Source organism: Pongo abelii, chromosome 6, assembly GCF_028885655.2.
Source record: "Pongo abelii isolate AG06213 chromosome 6, NHGRI_mPonAbe1-v2.0_pri, whole genome shotgun sequence".
NCBI classification, from domain to species: Eukaryota; Metazoa; Chordata; class Mammalia; order Primates; family Hominidae; genus Pongo; species Pongo abelii.
Window position 1 is genome coordinate 110,370,393 of NC_071991.2, and position 22,219 is coordinate 110,392,611.

A 22,219-nucleotide genomic window follows, 5' to 3' on the forward strand; every position below is an offset into this window, starting at 1 on the left:
AAATCATGAGTGAACTCCCATTCACAATTGCTTCAAAGAGAATAAAATACCTAGGAATCCAACTTACAAGGGATGTGAAGGACCTCTTCAAGGAGAACTACAAACCACTGCTCAAGGAAATAAAAGAGGATACAAACAAATGGAAGAATATTCCATGCTCATGGGTAGGAAGAATCAATATCGTGAAAATGGCCATACTGCCCAAGGTAATTTACAGATTCAATGCCATCCCCATCAAGCTACCAATGACTTTCTTCACAGAATTGGAAAAAACTACTTTAAAGTTCATATGGAACCAAAAAAGAGCCCGCATTGCCAAGTGAATCCTAAGCCAAAAGAACAAAGCTGGAGGCATCACGCTACCTGACTTCAAACTATACTACAAGGCTACAGTAACCAAAACAGCATGGTACTGGTACCAAAACAGAGATATAGATCAATGGAACAGAACAGAGCCCTCAGAAATAATGCCGCATATCTACAGCTATCTGATCTTTGACAAACCTGAGAAAAACAAGCAATGGGGAAAGGATTCCCTATTTAATAAATGGTGCTGGGAAAACTGGCTAGCCATATGTAGAAAGCTGAAACTGGATCCCTTCCTTACACCTTATACAAAAATCAATTCAAGATGGATTAAAGACTTAAATGTTAGACCTAAAACCATAAAAACCCTAGAAGAAAACCTAGGCATTACCATTCAGGACATAGGCATGGGCAAGGACTTCATGTCTAAAACACCAAAAGCAATGGCAACAAAAGCCAAAATTGACAAATGGGATCTAATTAAACTAAAGAGCTTCTGCACAGCAAAAGAAACTACCATCAGAGTGAACAGGCAACCTAAAAAATGGGAGAAAATGTTTGCAACCCACTCATCTGACAAAGGGCTAATATCCAGAATCTACAAAGAACTCAAACAAATTTACAAGAAAAAAACAACCCCATCAAAATGTGGGCAAAGGATATGAACAGGCACTTCTCAAAAGAAGACATTTATGCAGCCAAAAGACACATGAAAAAATGCTGATCATCACTGGCCATCAGATAAATGCAAATCAAAACCACAATGAGATACCATCTTACACCAGTTAGAATGGTGATCATTAAAAAGTCAGGAAACAACAGGTGCTGGAGAGGATGTGGAGAAATAGGAACACTTTTACACTGTTGGTGGGACTGTAAATAATTCAACTATTGTGGAAGTCAGTGTGGCGATTCCTCAGGGATCTAGAACCAGAAATTCCATTCGACCCAGCCATCCCATTACTGGGTATATACCCAAAGGACTATAAATCATGCTGCTATAAAGACACATGCACACATATGTTTATTGCGGTATTATTCACAATAGCAAAGACTTGGAACCAACCCAAATGTCCAACAATGATAGACTGGATTAAGAAAATGTGGCACATATATACCATGGAATACTATGCAGCCATAAAAAAATGATGAGTTCATGTCCTTTGTTGGGACATGGATGAAATTGGAAATCATCATTCTCAGTAAACTATCGCAAGAATAAAAAACCAAAAACTGCATATTCTCACTCATAGGTGGGAATTGAATAATGAGAACACATGGACACAGGAAGGGGAACATCACACTCTGGGGACTGTTGTGGGGTGGGGGGAGGGGGGAGGGATAGCATTGGGAGATACACCTAATGCTAGATGACGAGTTAGTGGGTGCAGCGCACCAGCATGGCACATGTATACATATGTAACTTACCTGCACATTGCGCACATGTACCCTAAAGCCTAAAGTATAATAATAATAAATAAATAAATTAATTAATTAAAAAAATAGAAAAAAAGAAAAATAAGCACATGAATAGACATTCAACACCATTAGTCATCAGGAAAATGTATTTTAAAACCACTACACTACCTGCACACTAGAAGAGCTAAAAGTTTAACAACTGAAAATTAAAAGAAAAAAAAAAAAGAAAACCCAAATTGCTGTGGAGGATGTGGAGCATTTGCAACTCTCATAGGATCCTGGTGGGAATGTTTTCCTCTATGGGAAACATTTTGGCAATTTTTTTCATTAAATAAAACTAAACATATATTTAACATACAACCTATCAATTTTACTGCTAAGTATTTACCCAAGAGATATGAAAACATATATCCACACAAAGACCTCAGTGTAAATATTTATGGTAGCTTTACTCATAATGATCCCAAACTGGAAACAACCAAAATACTTATCCACTGGCCAATGTATAAACACATTGTGTTAATTCACACAATGGAGTGCTTCTTTGTAGTAAGAAGGTGCAAAGTATTGACATGTGCAACAGCCTAGGTGAATTTTAACAGCATTATGCTAAGTGAAATAAACCAGACAAAAAATTACTATATATTGTATGATTCTATGTGCATGATATTTCACATTTTGTGTGGAAAAACACAAAACTAAAATAGCAGAAATTAGATCAGTGGTTCCCAGGAGCTTGAAGTATGAGTCCAGGGACACAAGGGAAACTTTGGAGGAGTAATGGAAACATTCTATGTCTCACTGAAGTGGTGATTATACATCTGGCAAAGCCCATTAACTGTACACCTAAAAAAGGTGAATTTTACATTATGTAAATTGTACCTCAATAAACCTGAATTTGAATTTTCCATTTTATTTCAATCTTATTGGAAAAATTATCAAGTTTGGAGGTTGTCGAGTAATGTAATCTGTACTGTACAGTTTGTGGTAGTGTAAAATGGTTCAACCACTTTGAAAACAATTTGTCATTGTCTATTAAATATGAAGATGTACCTATTCTACAATCCAGTAATGTTGCTCTTCATTTTATAATTTGAAAATATCTTGGTTCTATGTACTTAGAATTAACAACATTATTTCTATATGCAGCAATAATATAGAAAATTATAGAAAAATCATTTTTGCAGCAATTTTAACAGGATAAAAGTGAAAATGATTCATTGTCTATTGACATTAGACAAATAAATTCCATGTATTCATTCAGTGGTATATTGTACAATGGTGAAAATCAATGAATTACAACTACTTGAACAACATGGTTTACTCTTGGAACCACAATATCTAATAAAAAGGACAAAACATGGCACACAGTATTGTAATATGTATGCATATACATATTACATATATGTATATGTTCAAAAAGAGTTACAACTTAATATATAATTTAAACATATGTACATATTTGTTAAAATTATAATTAAAACTCAGGGATTTATTAAGACACAATTTGGGATAAGAAGGCTGCAAAATAAAGATCAAGAAACACATTCTGCTGTATCTACAACACTCCATTTCTTAAGTTACATGTTGAGTCATGGGTGTCTTTTATCATTGTTTAATAACTTATTATTCTCTACTTTCTTTTGTATGTAAAAATACTTTATATCATAGGTATTTTAATAACATCTCTTAGATGTCAATATTGCCTACTCTACTCTCCCCCTTTTTGGCAAAGTTGCTACCACTCGCTGCCCTTACTGAGCTGGTGGAACACCATATAACCCTACTTTGTGGTATCATTTGTTGGGCTAGAGGTGAAATCCTGACATATGCAATAGCTATGAGATTGCTCAATAATCTTGAATTTCAAGAATTTGCCTTGAAGAGAAAAGCTGAATGGAACTTACTTTTGATCAAAATCTTGAGTTGAAACACAGAGAAGTTACCAGTTATTATAGGTAATTTAATCTAAAGGAATATCTAACATGAAACCAGTGAGAGCTGCCCATGATTAGAAGTCATAGTTCAATAAACTCCTAAAATTATGTGCAAAATTTTATGTATATCCCTCAAGGGGGATCATATCTTTCACTTGGTGTCTTTGGTCTAACACAGGATAAAAAACACTGGGGCAAAGTCTTACGAGGAAGCTGAGTAGTTAAGTGAGAACACACCAGAGTAGGGATAGACATCACTAGGCTGGTGCCCAGATCTGCATCTGCGTCTGCTTTTCCTGAAAAAGATGCTCTTCATCTTTTTTTTTTGGAGTCTTATGAGAAATATGAACCTGTCAAGAAGTTCAATTGAAAATTTTTAAAATGCTTTGGACCACAAGCATCCTATGAACACACAGACATGATACACAATGAATTTTAAATTAATGTTCAAATTTGGATGTTTTCTTAAAGAATAAAAGTAATTTACAGTTTTTAAAACTATTGCTCTGGAAAATAGTTGGAAGGGTTAACTCTTAGCAACTAATTATCACTTGATTCGAACCAAGGAGAGATTTTTTAAAAATTAGAAATTTTGGTGAGAATCCTTTCTTTTTATTATTCATTAGATTGGAAAGCACCATTGGGCACCCTTAAAACTATAATGTGCTTGGCTATCCATTTCTTTAGGTTGTGTGTTTGTAGTTGCAAGGAAAACTCAATGCTTCTAATTGCAAACATTCAAAAACAAACAAAAATAAACAAATCACAACAAAATTCATCTTTTTGTGTTGCAAATTCCTAGCTATTCTATCATTATAAATTCTGTCAAGCAGAAATGACAGAACCATGTTCCAGCTTCTAAAATGCATGTCTCCATAGCACATACTGCTTCTTGCTTATTTTTCTCATGTTTAAAAATCATTCACGGGAAAAGGTAATTAGGACTTGCAAAAATCTTTAAAATGTGATATAGTTTGGGTATGGATCATGGTGGCAGATTTCTCATGAATGGTTTCACACTGTTCCCTTGGTGCTGTCGTCACAATAGTGAGTGACTTCTCAGGAGATCTGGTTGCTTAAAAGTGTGCAGCACCTTCTCTCTCTCTCTCTCTCTCTCTCTCTCCATTCTCACCATGTGATGTGCCTGCTCCCCCTTTGCCTTCCACCATGATTGGAAGCCTCCTGAGGCCTCCCAAGAAGCAAATGCTGCTATGATTCTTGTATAGCCTGCAAAACTGTAAGTCAATTAAACCTCTTTTCTTATAAATAACCCAGTCTCAGGTATTTCCTTATAGCAATGCAAGAATGGTCTAATATAAGATGTTTTTCTTATAGTGTAATTTTATTGGCTCTGTATCCTCCAGCTAATATTTCTGAAGCCCCTTTTATTTGTACACTTCCATAGCCATTCAGAGGAAATATCTCACTCATAAAAAATGCTTTGCCATATGGTGTTAGAAGAGTATATCTCCCAGTACTTAAGGAGATAGTTTTTTTTTTTCCAAGTGGCAAAACCTGCAGGAAAAACACAGGTGACAATTTGGCAGTGACTTTGTAACATCGTATCAATTCCAATTACCCTGCTGGACTGCAAATCTATCTTGAAGTGAAGAATCAAATAGATCACAAACCAGACAGGAAGTTAAAGTTTTTTTTTTCCTTCCTCTCTTATTTCATGCACTGGCTCTCAAAATGATGGTTATAATGCTATATACAAAGTCGGCTTGGCACAGTGGCTCACGTCTGTAATCCCAGCACTTTGAGAGGCCAAGGTGGGTGGATCACCTGAGGTCAGGAGTTTGAGACCAGTCTGGCCAATATGGTGAAACCCTGTCTCTACTAAAAAAAAAAAAAAAATACACAAATTAGTCAGGCATGGTGGTGGGCATCTGTAATCCCATCTACTTGGGAGACTGAGGCAGGAACCCAGGAGGCGGAGGCTGCAGTGAACCGAGATCACACCACTGCACTCCAGCCTGGGCGACAGAGGGAGATTCCATCAAAAAAAAAAAAGTAATTAGTTGTGTACTCCACTGTTACATGTTACATGGTTTGAGGTTTTGAGGTTAAACAAATGTGACTTCTGAAATTTCACGCAAAGAATAAATAAAAAAATTGTACCTTCTAGGTAAAAAAAATCATACCTTGTAAGTACTATTAAATGCTTTATGTCACACATAAACAAATCACTGTAAATAACACATAAAGACAATTTTATATAGCTTTAAGTGCAATATAATTCAAATGCATGGACATCTCCAGCTATACAAGATTTAATCTGATTTTTCCTACCAATGAAAATATTCTTTTGTAAATGTAGTAATTTAATGTTGCACCTATAATCCTGAACTTCATTCACATAATAAAGTTTTGATATATAACCTATAAATTCCATAAAGCTCATAAAAGAAAGTAGCCAAAAGTGGACAGGCTAAGTAAGTAAGGTGGCCAAGCAATTCTAATCTTCTGAGAATGTGTCACTGAAAAATTGTCATATATAAGAAGTATGGTGGTGAGAAACATCATCTGGCAGACCATGGGAAAGGTTCATTATTATAGGTCAAAGATAAAGACATCTTGCAAAGTGGCAAAGGAATACTCATTTAAGAAAAAGAACTGAAGAACTTATAATGCTTGACCATTAGAGAAAATATTGGAAATAATTAAAATCGGAAATAATTCCATAAACGGAAGCAAATAAAACAAAACCCTGCAAAAACCTCCCAGCTTTTGCTGTAATTAAAAATTTGATGAAAATTGTGCTTGTGTAATGGTGTTGCAGTTCGACCCTATTGCTATATGCAGTCATTTCCCTTTAAAATTGTGGAATGCAGACTGGGCAACCTAGAAAGACCCCATCTCTACAAAAGAGAAAAATTAAAATATTAGCTGGGCATGGTGGTGCATGCCTGTAGTCCTAGCTACTTGGGAGGCTAACGTGGGAGGATTCTTTCAGCCCAGGAATTTGAGGCTGCAGTGAGCTTAGATCACACTACTGCTCTCCGAACTGGGTGACAGAATTAGACCCTGTCTCAAAAAGAAAAATAAATAAAAATAAAATTGCAGAATGCCTTTACATACCCAGTATTTTATTATTTGAAAAAGTAGTTCAAGAAATATTTTGAAAAACAATACAATTTTTATTACTGGATATTAAAAATATATGGCTCTATTTATTAGGTGAATCGTGTCTCCCCAAAATTTATATGTTGAAGCCCTAACACCCATTTCCTCAGAATGTCACTGTATTTGGAGATAGCACTTTTAAAGAAAAAAAATTAATGTCCGGGCACAGTGGTTCATGCCTGTAATCCCAGCACTTTGAGAGGCCAAGGCGGGTGGATCACTTGAGGCCAGAAATTTGAGACCAGCCTGGGCAACATGGTGAAACCCTGTCTCTAATAAAAATACAAAAAATTTGCTGGAGGTGATGGTACATACCTGTAATCCTAGCTAATTGGCGGGCTAAGGACCAAGAATCACTTGAACCCAAAAGGTGGAGGTTGCTGAGATCATGCCAGTGCACTCCAGCCTGGGCGACAGAGCAAGACTCTGTCTTAAAAAATTAATAATAAAAATAAAAACAAAAAAGGAGAGAGAGAGAGAAGATTAAGTTAAAATGAGGTCATTAGGGTGGGCCCTAATCTAATATAACTGGTGTCCTTACAAGAAAAGGAAGGAGATAAGGACACACAAAGAGATACCAGGGATGCATGAACACATAGAAAAGATCATCTGAGGACATGTCACAGAAATGGCCACCTGCAAGCCAAGGAAGGCCCTTGGAAGAAAGCAAACTTGCTGGCACCTTGATCTTGAACTTCCAGCTTCCACAAATGTGAGAAATAAATTTATTATTTAAGGTGCCCAGTCTGGTATTTTGTTATGGCAGCTCTAGCAAATTAATACACTCTACGTAAGACATTGAAAGTAGCTGGTTCTAAAATGACTATTGTAAATATGTTCAACTATGTCAGTAAGTTACTTGAATCATCACAGAATTATAAGAGGAATTTAAAGACACTTAAGTAATCTAAGAAAAAAATAAAATAAATTATGATAGCCATCATTTAAATAAAAGCTTTTATCTCTTTATGAGAGATTCAGTTTTTCTTTTTTTCCCCCAAGATGGTGGATTAGAGGCTTTTAGCATCCTTCAGCCACTTGGAAATAGTGAAACTGTATGAACTTTATTTCAGTTCTATGAACTTTATTTCAAGAAAGAAAATGTGAATTCACTGGAATAGTGAAAGACACTTCAGATCCCAGAGAGAAGGTGGGCAAGCAGCCTCTGGGATGGCATTTGGCTGATAAAAGTGAGTAAAGCCACTGTACATGAGAGAGGCAGAGAGTCTTTCTTTATGACTCATCTTCTCACTAGGGACACATGTAACCCAGGCCAAGGGAAAGCCCTTTATTTCTTGAAAGCCCTTTATTTCTTGAAACTTGGGGAGAGGCTAGGGGATGCCGAAAGGGAAAGACATCCAGAAATGTGGGAATTTTCCTGGATTTTGGACTGAGAGCAGAACACCATTTTTAATTCTGGCTCAAACAGTGATATGGTTTGGCTGTGTCCCCACCCCAAATCTCCTCTTGAATTGTAATCCCCACATATCAAGGAATGGACAGGTAGGGGTAATTGGGTCATTGGGGAGGTTCCCCCATGCTGTTTTCATGATAATGAATTTCATGAGATCTGATGCATTTATATATGTCTGGCATTTCCCTTGCTTACTTTCATTCTCTCTCCTGCTGTCCCATAAAGAGATAACTTCTGCCATGATTGTAAGTTTCCTGAGGCCTCCCCACCCAATGTGGACCTGTGAGTCAGTTAAACCTGTTTCCTTTATTAATTTACCCAGTCTCCGGTATTTCTTCATAGCGGCATCAGAATGGACTAATATATACAGAGTCAGTCTTTGTTTGGTGACTCAGTAGAATGGCCACACAGACATTTTAGTGTTAGGCCAGAGATTGGAGGAAGCACTTGCTCTAGAGCAGGAGGAGTACTCCCACAGCCAGAATTGAGTGATGAATGTGGTAAGTGCCCCAGTAGTAAGCGCTTGAATTGGGTTGCCTCCCAATGCAAGACTGAAGTGGTAGGAGAGTTGATGAAACCACAGTTTATCCTGGATGGCAAAACATTCAGCCACGGAAAGTTTTGCAACTTGGAACTGGTCTGTGTTTGTCACTGCTGGTTGCCCCAGCCTGCCACCGAGATTGTGGTGCAGTGAGGTCCTCTCTGCTCCACACCCAGGCATTTCTCCAGGCATTCAGAGCACCTACTTGCCTAGATTAGCAGTCTGAGCAGGCCCATCCTTCCTGTGCAGAGACTGTGGTATAACAGGGCTCACTGTGCTCCATGCCCAGGCATATCTCTGGGCATTCAGAGAATACACTCACCTGGATTAGCAGCCTGAGCTGCTGCCACCCTTCCTGTGCAGAGCCTGTGAGGCAGAGGGGCCCTCTCCACTCATTCCCAGGGACATCTCCAGATATTTGGAGTACCTGCTTGCCTGGATTAGTAGCTTGAGTCATCCCACCCTTCCTGTGCAGAGATCTTGGTGCAGTGGTGATCTCTCCACTTCACACCTGTGCATATTCATAGGCATTTGGTGCAGTCCCTTGTAGGGATTAGCTGCCTGAGCTGCCCTCACGTTCCTGCAAAGCTTTTGTTTCACCACCGGCTGGTCCACTCCTTGCTAGGGGACAACTTCCAGGCAATCAAAATACCTGCTTGCCTGGATTAGTAGCTGTCTCTGCCTTCTCCTGTAAAGACATTGCTGCAATAGAGGTTATTCCATTCCTTGCCAGGGACTAGTTGTTCACTTAGATAAGTGCCTGAGTCTCCTCTCGCTTCCTGTGCAGAGATCTTGGCAGGCAGCACACTTTCTAAACCACGCCCACACATATCTCCAGGCATTTGGAGCATCAACACTTGTAGATTAGGAATTTAGGCTGCCCCCTCTCCCCATGCAGAGAACTTAGGGCAGCAGAGGTTTCCCAACTCAATGCCTAGGCACAACCCTGTGTGCTTGGGGGCTATCTACTTGACCACATCCACTTGGTACTGGTGCTTGTGTCTGCCATTAGGGAAACTGTAGGCAGGCCTGCCCTGTTCACCTCCACCCATCTTGGTCCTCCCTCTGGGACTGAGCAGAGATCTCAGACAATGATGTATTCGACAGATCAGTGCAATACGTGAGGCAACAAAGAGCTTCCCCTAAAAACAAAGATCAAGTGTATACCCATCTAGATTACCTATAGCCAGGTCTTACCCATAAGTGCTACATTCTGACCTACAGGTTGAATAGTGCAACACAAGAGGAAATCTGATACAAGTGCCAAACACTGGGGAATGAGATCAGCCTCCTGAGATCTCCACCATCCCAACCTCACAGGAGGCAGTGAGTATGCTCACAAGCCCAGCACATCAATACTAAAACCAGCTGTTGAGAAAGCCACCATACAAAGGCTAAATATAACCATGGAATTTAAAAAGATTTCTTGCCTAAACTCACTCAAAACCGTTCAACTACATGGAAAAAAAACAACCCCATCAACAAGTGGGCAAAGGATATGAACAGACACTTCTCAAAAGAAGACATTTATACAGCCAACAGACACATGAAAAAATGCTAATCATCACTGGCCATCAGAGAAATGCAAATCAAAACCACAATGAGATACCATCTCACACCAGCTAGAATGGCGATCATTCAAAAGTCAGGAAACAACAGGTACTGGAGAGGATGTGGAGAAATAGGAACACTTTTACACTGTTGGTGGGACTGTAAACTTGTTCAACCATTGTGGAAGACAGTGTGATGATTCCTCAAGGATCTAGAACTAGAAATACCATTTGACCCAGCCATCCCATTACTGGGTATATACCCAAAGGATTATAAATTATGCTGCTATAAAAACCCATGCACACATGTTTATTGTGGCACTATTCACAATAGCAAAGACTTGGAACCAACCCAAATGTCCAACAATAATAGACTGGATTAAGAAAATGTGGCACATATACATCATGGAATATTATGCAGCCATAAAAAATGATGAGTTCATGTCCTTTGTAGGGACATGGATGAAGCTGGAAACCATCATTCTCAGCAAACTATCGCAAGGACAAAAAACCAAACACCACGTGTTCTCACTCATAGGTGGGAATTGAACAATGAGAACACTTGGACACAGGAAGGGGAACATCACACACCGGGGCCTGTTGTGGGGTGGGGGGAGGGGAGAGATAGCATTAGGAGATATACCTAATGTAAATGACCAGTTAATGGGTGCAGCACACCAACATGGCACATGTATACATATGTAACAAACCTGCATGTTGTGCACATGTACCCTAGAACTTTAAGTATAATTAAAAAAAAAAGAAAAAAGATTTCTTGCCACTGAAAACACCCAGAACCAAAGCCAAAGGGACTGCAAAACGTTATATATTATAGACATCTCCTCAAAGGGAGAAAAATCCCATCCAAATTATGGCAAAATTGAAAAAGTAAGGAAAGATAACATATCCAGATAAAAGAACCAGATAAACAACTCCCAAAATATTAAAAACCAGAGTATTACAACACCACCCAAGGGGAACACTAACTCTACAGCAACAGATCCTAGCCAAAATGAAATAATTGAAATACCAGATAAATAATTCAAAATATTGATTTTAAAGAAGCTCAATGAGATCCAAGAAAAAACAATACTAATAGAAAGAAATCATAAAAACAATTCAGGACATGAAAGAAGAAATAGACACAATTTAAACAAAAAACTTCTGAAAATGAAAAATTTATTGAAGAAGTTACGAAATACAGTTGAAAGCTTTAACAATAGTCTAGACCAAGTGGAAGAAATAATTTTAGAACTCGAATATAGGTCTTTTAAATTAACCCAGTCAGACAAAAGTAAAAAATAAAGAATTGAAAACGTGAACAAAGCCTTTGAGAAATACAGGATTATGTAAAATGTCCAAAGCTGTGAGTCATAAGTATTTTAGAGAAAGATGAAGAAAAAATAAAAGTATGTAAAACCTATCTGAGGAAATAATTAAAGAAAACTTCAATAGCCTTAGAGAGATTTAGACATTCAGATGCAAGAAGCTCATAGAACTCCTGGAAGATAAATTGCAAGAACTTCACCAAGGCATATAGTCATTAGACTGTTCAAAGTCCACATAGAGGAAAAAACTCCTAAGAGCCACAAGAGAGAAGCATCTAATCACCAATAAAGGAAATCCCATCAGACTAACAGTGGACTTCGCAGCAGAAACCAGAAAAGACTGGGGGACTATTTTTAGTTTTATTAAAGAAAAAACAATGCCAGCCAATAATTTCATACCCTGCCAAACTAAGCTTCACAAATTAAGGAGAGATAAAGGCTTTCCCAGAAAAACAAATGCTAATGAAATTCATCACCACTAGACTGGCCAGCCAAGGAACATTCAAAGGCATTCTAAACATGGAAACTAAAGGATGACACTTGCCATCATAAACGGTCACATAGATCAATTACACAATTGGAATCAATTACACCTAGAAATCAATTACACAATTGAAACCCCTAGGTAATTATATAACAACACTATGACAGAAACAAAACCTCAAATATCAATATTAATCTTGAATATAAAAGACCTAAGTGCCCCACAAAAAAGAGTGGTGAATTGGATAATAAAACCATCCCACCTGCTGCCTACAAGAGACACATCTAGCTTTAAGATAGGTACAGACTCAAAGTAAATGGGTGGAAAAAGATACATCACACAAATGGAAAACAAAATTGAGCAGGAATAGCCATTCTCATATGAGATAAAACAGACTTTGAACCAAAAAATAGTAAAAGAAAAGACAAATAAGAACATTATATAATGATGATAATAAGAAAGAATCAGTAATTGTATTACTGTGTTTTCACACTGCTATAAAGATACTACCTGAGACTGGACAATTTATTATAAAGATACTACCTGAGACTGGATCATTTATTAAGAAAAGAGGTTTAATTGACTCACAGTTCCACATGGCTAGGGCAGCCTCAGGAAACATACGATTATGGCAGGAGGTGAAAGGAAAGCAAGGTACACCTTACATGGCAGCAGGAGAGATGGAGAGAGAGAGCAGGGGAAATTCCAGACGTTTATCAAACAACCAGATCTCATGAGAACTCTCTTGCTATCATGAGAAAAGAATGGGGGAAACCACCCCCATAATCCAATTATCTCCCACCAAATCCCACCCTTGACACCTGGGAATTACAATTCAAGATGAGATTTGGGTTAGGACACAGAGCCAAATCACATCATTCCACTCCTGGCTCCTCCCAAGTCTTATGTCCTTTTCACATTTCAAAACCGATCATGCCTTTCCAGTGGTTCCCCGAATTCTTAACTCATTCTAGCATTAACTCAAAGGTTCAAGTCCAAAGTTCAAGTTCAAATCCCTTTCGCCTATGAGCCTGTAAAAGCAAAAGCAAAGTAGCTACTTCCAAGATATAATGGAGGTACAGGCATTTGGTAAATGTTCTCATTCCAAAAGGAGGAAGTTGGCCAATAACAAAGGGGCCATAGGCCCCACTCAAGTCCGAAATCCAACAGGGCTGCTATTAAATTTTAAAGCCCAAAATAATCTCCTTTGACTCCATTTCTCACATTCAAGGCACACTGATGCAAGGGGTGGGCTGCCAAGGCTTTGGGCAGCTCCACTCCTGTAGTTCTACAGAATACAGCCGTTTGGCTACTTTTTACCAGCTGGCGCTGAGTGCCTGCATCTTTTCCAGGTGCATGGTGCAAGCTGCTGATGGAACTACCGTTCTGGAGTGTGATGAATGGTGGCCTCCTCTCACAGTTCCCCTAGGCAGTGCCCCAGTGGGGACTCTGTGTGGGGACTCCAACCCCACATTTCCTCCCAACACTGCCTGCATATCCAGGTGTTTCCATATACATCCTCTGAAGTCTAGGAGGAGGTTCCTAAAGCTCACTCTTGTCTTCTGCACACCCACAGGCCCAACACCACGTGGAAACTTCCAAGGTCTGGGGCTTATACCCTCTGAAGCAATGGTCTGAGCTGTATCTTGGCCCCTTTTAGCCCCGGCTGGAGCCACAGTGGCCGTGATGCCAGGTACCATGTCCTGAGGCTGCACAAAGGAACAAGCCCCTGGGCCTTGCCCAGGAAATCATTTTTCCCTGCCTAGGCCTCTGGGCTTGTGATAGCAGGGGCTGCTGTGAAGGTCTCTGACATACCCTGAAGACATTTTCCCCATTTTCTTGTATATTAACATTCAGCTCCTCATTACTTAGGCAAATTTCTGCAGCTGGCTTGATTTCCTCCCTAGAATTTTTTTTTTTCCTATCACATTGTCAGGCTGCAAATTTTCCAAACCTTTATACACTGCTTCCCTTTTAAATATAAGTGCCAATTTCAAATAATCTTTTTGTGAATGCATACAAATGTATGCATTCAGGAAAATCCAGGTCACATCTTGAATGCTTTTCTGCTTAGAAATTTCTTCTGCCAGATACCCTAAATCATCTCTCAAGTTCAAAGTTCTGCAGATCTCTAGGGCAGATGCAAAATGCCACCAGTCTCTTTGCTAAAGCATAGCAAGAGTGACCATAGCTCCAGTTCCCAATAAGTTTCTCATCTCCATCTGAGACAAACTCAGCCTGGACTTCATTGTCCATATCATTATCAGCACTTTGGTCAAAGCCATTCAACAAGTCTCTAGGAAGTTTCAAACTGTCCCACATTTTCCTGTCTTCTCCTGAGTCCTCCAAACTGTTCCAACCTCTGCCTCTTACCCAGTTCCAAAGTCACTTCCACATTTTCAGCTTATCTTTATAGCACTGTCCCACTACCTTGGTACAAATTTTCTGTATTAGTTCCTTTTCACACTGCTACAAAGATACTACCTGAGACTTGGTAATTTATGAAGAAAAGAGGTTTAATTCGCTCACAGTTCCATGTGGCTGGGGAGGCCTCAGGAAACTTACAATCATATTGGAAGGTGAAGGGGAAGCAAGGCATGTCTGACATGATGGCAGGAAAGAGAGAACGAGCAAGGACGTGTCAGACACTTATCAAACAACCAGATTTCATGAGATGTTCCTTATTATCATGAGAACAGGATGGGGGAAACTATCCCCATGATCCAATCACCTCCCACCAAGTTCCACCTTTGATATCTAGGGATTATAATTTGAGATGAGTTTTGGGTGGGGACACAGAGCCAAACCATATCAGTAAGAAAAGATCTTCCAACAACAACAAAAAAGTCCATGACCAGATGGGTTCACAGCCAAATTTTACCAGACATAGAAAGAAGAGCTGGTACCACTCTTACTGAAACTATCCCCCAAAATTAAGGAGGTGGGGTTCCTTCTTAACTCATTCTATGAAACTAGTATCACTCTGATACCTAAATCAGGAAAGAACACAACAAAAAGGAAAACTACAGGTGAATATTTCTGATGAACCCTAATACAAAAATCCTTAATAAGATACTAGCAAACCAAATCAGATTGTCCACAGTCAACGTAGAGGAAAAAATTTTAAAGGCAGCAAGATAGAAGCATTTAATCACCTATAAAGGCAATCCCATCAGAGTAACAGTGGACTTCTCAGCAGATACCTTACAAACCAGAAAAGATTGGGGGGAAAAGTACATCAAAAAGATAATTTATCATGATAATGTGGGTTTTATTTTAGAGGGGGTGCAAAGATGTTTCAACATCTGCAAATCAATAAATATGATTAGTCACAGAAACAACTGAAAACAAAAACGGTATGATCATCTCAATAGATGCAGAAAAGGCTTTCAAAAAAATCCAATATACTTTCCTGATAAAAACCTTCAATGAACTAGGCATCAATGGAACATACCTTGAAATAATAAGAGCCATATACGACAAACAACAAACCCACATCCTCATTTACACTGAATGGGAAAAAGCTGAAAGCATATCCCCTGAGAACTGGAACTAGACAAGGTTATTCATTCTCACAACTCCTATTCAACATACTGGAGGCACTACCCAGAGCAATCAGACAAAAGAAAGAAATAAAACGCATCCAAATTGGAAAAGAGGAGTTTAAATGATCTGTGCTCACTGATGACATGATTTTATACCTAGAACTTCCTACGTCTCCTCCAAAAGACTCAAAGACTTGATAAATAAATTAAAGTTCTATGATACAAAATCAATGTACAAAAATCAGTAGCATTTCTATACACCAATAATTTTCAAGCTGACAACAAAATCAAGAACTCAATCCCATTTATAATAGCTGCAAAATATAAAATACCAACAAATACATTTAACCAAGGAGGTTAAGGATCTCTATAAGGAGAACTACAAAACAGTGATAAAAGCAATTGTAGATGACACATACAAATGGAAAAACATCCCATGGTTGTGGATTTGAAGAATCAATGTCACTAAAATGACCATATGCCTAAAACAATCTACAGATTCAATGCATTTCTATAATATTACCAACATCATTTTTTTCCCAAAATTTGAAAAAACAATCCTAAAGTTCATATGGTACCAACAGTACTCTGACTAGCCAAAGTAATCTTAAGAAAATAGAATAAATTTAGAGGCATCACATTGCCTGACTTCAAATTATATTATAAGGCTATCATAATTAAAACAATATGGCACTTGTACAAAAATAGACATATAGATCAATGGAACAGAATATAGAACCTACATATAAAGTCAAATGCCTACAACCAACTAATCTTTGATAAAGTTGTTAAAAACAAACAATAGGGAAAGGACATTCTATTCAATAAATGGTATTGGGAAAATTGGTTAGCCATATGCAAAAGAATGAAACTGGATCCCTATCTCCGACCATATAAAAAAATTAACTCAAGATGGATTAAAAAATTAAATGTTATACCTGAAACTATAAAACTCCTGGAAGAAAACCTAGGAAAAACTCTTCTTGAGATTGGCCTAGGCGTGAATTTATGAAGAACACCCTAAAAGCAAATGCAACAAAAATAAACATAGACAAATGGGACATAATTAAACTAAAAAGCTTCTGCACAGTAAAACTAATATTCAACAGAAAAAAACCCTACAGAATAGGAGAAAATATTTTCAAATTATGCATCTGACAAAGGACAAATATCCAGAATCTACGAAGAACTCAAATAAACTCAAAAAGAGAAAAAAAACAACAACAAAAACACAACCCAGCCCCATTAAAAACTGGGCAAATGACCTGAACAGACATTTCTCAAAAGAAGAAATACAAGTGCCCAACCAATGCATGAAAAAAATGCTCAACATCACTAATCATCAGAGAAATGCAAATCAAAACCACAATGAGTTATCATCTTATGCCTGTGAGAATGTCTATTATTAAAAAGTCAAAAACCAACAGATGTTGTCATGGATGCAGAGAAAAGGGAACACCTATACACTGTTGGTGGGAATGTAAATTAGTTCCACCTCTATGGAAAACACTGTGGAGATTTCTCAAAGAACTAAAAATAGAACTACCATTAGACACAGCAATCCCACTACTGGGTATCTACCCAAAGGAAAAGAAAGTACGATATAAAAAAAGACATCTGCACCTATATGTTCATTGTAGCACCACTCATAATTGCAAAGTCATGGAACCAACCTAAGTGTCCATCAATGTTTGACTCGATAAAGAAAATATGGTATATATGGATCATGGAATACTACACAGTTATAAAAAAGCATAGAATCATGTCCTTTCCAGCAACAAGGGTAGAGCTGGAAGCCATTATCCTAAATGAACTAACTCAGAAACAGAAAACCAAATATCACATTTTCATACTTGTGTGAGGTAAACAAGGGGTACACATGGGAATAAAGATGAAAATAATAGACACTGGAGACTCCAAAAGGGAGAAAGATGGGAGGGGACAAGGGCTGAAAAATACCTGTCATGTACAGTGTTCACTATTTGTGTAGTGGTACACTAGAAACTAAATCCCCATCGGTATGCAATATACCTATGTGAAAAACAAGCACATGTACCCCCTGAATCTAAAATAATTTTTTTAAAATTAAATTTAAAAATAGAGATATTCTTGGGTTGAAATATGAACTGGTGTTAAACACCATTGTTTCTTCAGTCTAAGGATAGAAGTAACAAGTTTATTTGACAAGGAAGTTTGTCAAATTTGTCACACTGGAAAGAATTCCAACATATTTCGGGGTGGGCTCAGAAATTGTTCCATAACCTATTATAGAATATTAAATGATGCTTTCTTTTAGAGTAAAAATTGGTAATTGATCCCTTTACTGACCTCAGTTTAATACTGCTTTATTTTAAATGCACAAGAAGCTTCATTCTTTGTTATCTGTTAAGTTGAGAGAGGTCTTCCCTACAATTAATTTGGCAGCTATTTTAGATACTAGAGACCTTTAAATGATCACAGACCACCACCTTAATGGCAATATCTTTTATTTTCCACCACATGCATGACATTTGGTGTAGATTTGCTAACTGAAGTTATGGCTGGTTCATCATTTGAGGCAGCAGTTCATATACTTAAATACTAGACGCAGTAAACTTTCTGATCCCAGGTTCTTCACACATTTTTTGATGTGTGACCACCACTTAATCTTATATGTCAAAGTGCTTCTATTTATAAAACACGATTATGGATACCTTTTATCACATTATATTTCTCAAGAAGGATGATTTATAAGATACAAAATGTACTGTTCTTATAATAAATAGGATAATCTTTGAAAAGAATGTGATATTCAGAAAGAAGTTACCCTAATAATAAATATAAATTTTTAATTAATATATTTCTATATGCCAGTCAATTTTTTATCAGGGATTATTAAATAGTGTGTGAGTATTTTGCTTTATTATTTTTCTTTCATTCATCTGTCTGATCAGATATAACCCCTAAGAAATGGTGGCCAATGGATATAAACGGAAGTAAATTTTAATCAGCATATTTTAAAACTTGAGAGTAGTTATGGTAAAGGATGAATGGTTGGAGGTTTTAACTACTGATTCTATTGATTATCATTAAATTTATAGATTATTTATGAAATAATTTCTATTATACCATAACAGAGACTTTATAAACACTACAAATAAATTCAAATAATTTCTAAATAAAATTATTATAGTGCTTTTTGTCATCATTTGATGAAAGGGAAAAATAAACCCTGAAATACATAGAAGTATAAAATAACAATTATAAGTAATTAACAGGAGTACACTAGACTTATATAGAGGTTATCAAAAGGTCCAGGGCTGTGAGTCATACATAGCTTCATATTCCCTGGCCCTGGAACCCTGGAAAAGTATAGAATAATGGGATACATGTTTTTTTTTTTTTTTTTTTTTTTTTTTTTTTTTTTTAGAAGGAGTCTTGCTCTTTCGTCAGGCTGCAGTGCAGTGGCTCAATCTTGGCTCACTGGAACCTCCATCTCCCAGGTTCAAGCAGTTCTCCTGCCTCAGTGTCCCAAGTAGCAGGGACTACAGGTGCATGCTGCCACGCCGGGCTAATTTTTTGTATTTTAGTAGAGATGGGGTTTCATGGTGTGCCCTGGCTGGTCTCGAACTCCTGAGCTCAGACAATCCTCCCGCCTTGGCCTCCCAAAGTGCTAGGATTACATGTGTGAGTCACCACACCCGGCTTCCTTCCTTCTTTTAAAGCAGCCCAAATTGTCCTCAGAAAGTCATGCAAAAGAACACAATTCCCTATCATTTTCATATCAGTTGTAGATACATTAAATATTAAATGCTTGCTACTTCACCGGTAATTAAAGTAGATAACAAAATTCATGTAGAATGTTTTAGTTATTGTACAACATATCATCAAAATAAAATAATAACAAAGGTATTGGTATAACTTATCCACTTAAAATCTGTCAGGCTATAAATGTAAAAAGGATTAATGTATCCATTTCTTCCCACTCACTCTTCCTATTTATAGACTTTAAGAAAAAAATTTGACATGACTTGTATAAGAAGAAAATGTCAAAAGGTTATAAAACACTGCAGAGAAAACGTTTTTAATGGGTCTTCCAGAATCCTGAAATAGAAAAGATCAGAAATAAGGTTATTGTAATGAAACCAGTTAATGGAACCAGTGTTCAAGACATGTTTTCTAGTATTATTTCTACCTACCTGTACTGCATAATTAGTGGTAGGCAAGTTAGGTTGTAAACTGTGAGAAAAACAACATATTTTCCATCTCTGGCTCCTAGCTCTGCTGCAGGCAGCTGGGAGTGTTTTCCAGAAATAGAAGATGGCTGTAACAAACAATAAAATATAGGCAGTGAGAGCCACGATGATCTCTTTATCACATCTGTCATCACTGTACATACTGACAGTTTTATCAGAATGCCAGGGAGTCTGAAGGCAATGTGTCATAATCTGTGGGGATGCCTGGTCCCAAAGGATTTAGGGCTTCATTAGGAAACAAAGTAAGAACTTAAATTAAATAAAATTTTTAAAAATGAATTCACATTTCCTAGTAACCTGAAATGAGACTTTGAATGCTATAATAAATGCATGCTTCCATGACACAAATTTGCTTTTGCCTGTATTCATTACCTTTTTTTTTTTTTTTAAGTTACTCCTTGGCTTCTTATAATCAGAAACACAGAGACTTGGGTCTTGTATTTAATTGTTTGATGATGTTGAAGACCTCAAAACCCAAATGATGAAACTCACTGGTGGTTGTAGTTTTTTATCTGCGTCTTCTTATCAAATTAGTCAGTAAAGTAAACCACTTGCCGACGCTGCTCAAGCTTGAGTTCTTATCCTGACATACCAATTGATTATATAACTTCAGGACTAAATAAGAATGTGTTCAAAGGTGCTGGAAAAGGTCAGAAAACCTGGGTTCCAGTTCAGCTCTTAGGAAATGTGTGACCTTAGAAAGAGAATCATTATATATCACCTCAGGTTGTTGCTATGAGATCAAGTAAAATAAAGTCTTTCGTAAAGTAAAAGATTATACATTTATATATTTGTTTAATAGCAGAGAATAGGTATATATTATTAAAGCAACAAAATATTCCCAATGAAAAGTGCTGGAATAGAATTAGGACATTGGGGTTCTAGGCTTAACAACATGTTAAATAAATTCTTCTAGTTGTATGCTGTGGTGGCTAATATGGGATTGACCTGACATTATTGGTAATATAAGGCTGCTATTTTGAAGATCTGGCTAGTATCCTATATTTTATTTCTAAAAGTTCTACCTGTCAGACCTTGGGTTAGTCACTTAACTTCTCTAGGACACTAGTTTATAGGAATGTAAAGGAATTAGATTAGATGATTATTAACTTCCATTCTAGTCTTAAAATGGCCTACCACATTCACCTGCCTCCTTCTTTGTGTTGAAATCTGGTAAGGTCAGCACAGAAAGAACCTTCAGACTCAGCATTTCCTGTTGGAATGTGGCTGAATGGAACTGAGGTTTTTCCGTTACTGGCTTTCCTGTCCAGTTTATCTTCACATTAAAGATTCTGGTACAAAGTACTCTATATCGTGGTCATCAGGATTCTTGCTTGTTTTTGCCTGAGGCTTGCAGAGATGTGTGTAAATATTTCATTATTCAAACTAACACTTAAACTAACCCTTTCTTTTTCTTTTTTTCTGTTTTCATGAAAGACCTGTCGAAGAAGCACCTACATAACTAATGTTATCACAGATACAGACCATCAGCAAATCAAAATTCAGAACCGCAGATGTCTTTCTGAGGGTAAAACTAGAAAGATTCTAAGAAACAGTCATTCTGTGTTTGAAAGAACCATGACTCCTAAACTATCACAATCCTATTTCCTGTTACGCCTATTGTTCATGCTTTCTGTAATGTCTTATCATTTTGACAGATTAAGCGAATTCATGTTAAATTACACAAAAGCAGTAAAAGTAAAAGCATTTAGGTATAGAAAACATGCATAGAAAATCATGATTTATTTCAGCTAGGCCACAGAGGGTTAATTGTCAATGTTTTGAATTTTATTTTCTGCCTCTTTTGTGATTTGGAATTATGTTAAATCAATTATCCCTTTAATTATTTTATTTTCAATCTTTGGGGGTGTGTGTGTGTGTGTGTGTGTGTGTATAGATACGAACACACACACACAATGGGATAGACCAGCAGGCTGGAGGCTGGAGACTGCAGATGCAGAGAAGAAATTGTAGTTCAATTTCGAAGCAGTCCACTGGTAGAATTTTTGCATCCTCTGGGGAGGTCAGTTCCTGTTAAGAGGTTCAGCTGATTGCATGAGGCCCACTCACGTTACAGAGGGCAATCTGATTTACTCAAAATCCACTGATATAAAGGTTAATTTAATAAAAAAAAATACCCATCCAGAAACAGCTAGAATAATGTTTCACCAAATATCTGGTTAGAGTGGCCTAGCTAAGCGGACACATAAAATTAACTATCACATAGCTCTTCCCTTATACTTTACTGTTTTCTTTAGGATACTGTTCTTAGCTCCCCTCAGCTATCGCCAAGGCTGATCTACCACATAATGAATAAACACTTTTAAACGTGTA

General features: G+C 37.4%; 1 long non-coding RNA gene across 1 annotated transcript in view; it reads right to left on the minus strand.

Moving 5' to 3' along the window:
- The window catches only part of LOC134761783 (uncharacterized), an 88,505-nt gene extending 67,428 nt beyond the window's left edge, over positions 1-21,077 (minus strand). Inside the window, exons 1-2 of the long non-coding RNA XR_010140911.1 lie at positions 21,032-21,077; positions 19,829-19,953 (exon numbers count right to left, since the gene is read on the minus strand). This is a non-coding gene — a long non-coding RNA (uncharacterized LOC134761783). The remainder of the gene's footprint in view (positions 1-19,828; positions 19,954-21,031) is intronic.
- Between the last annotated feature and the right edge of the window lie 1,142 nt (positions 21,078-22,219).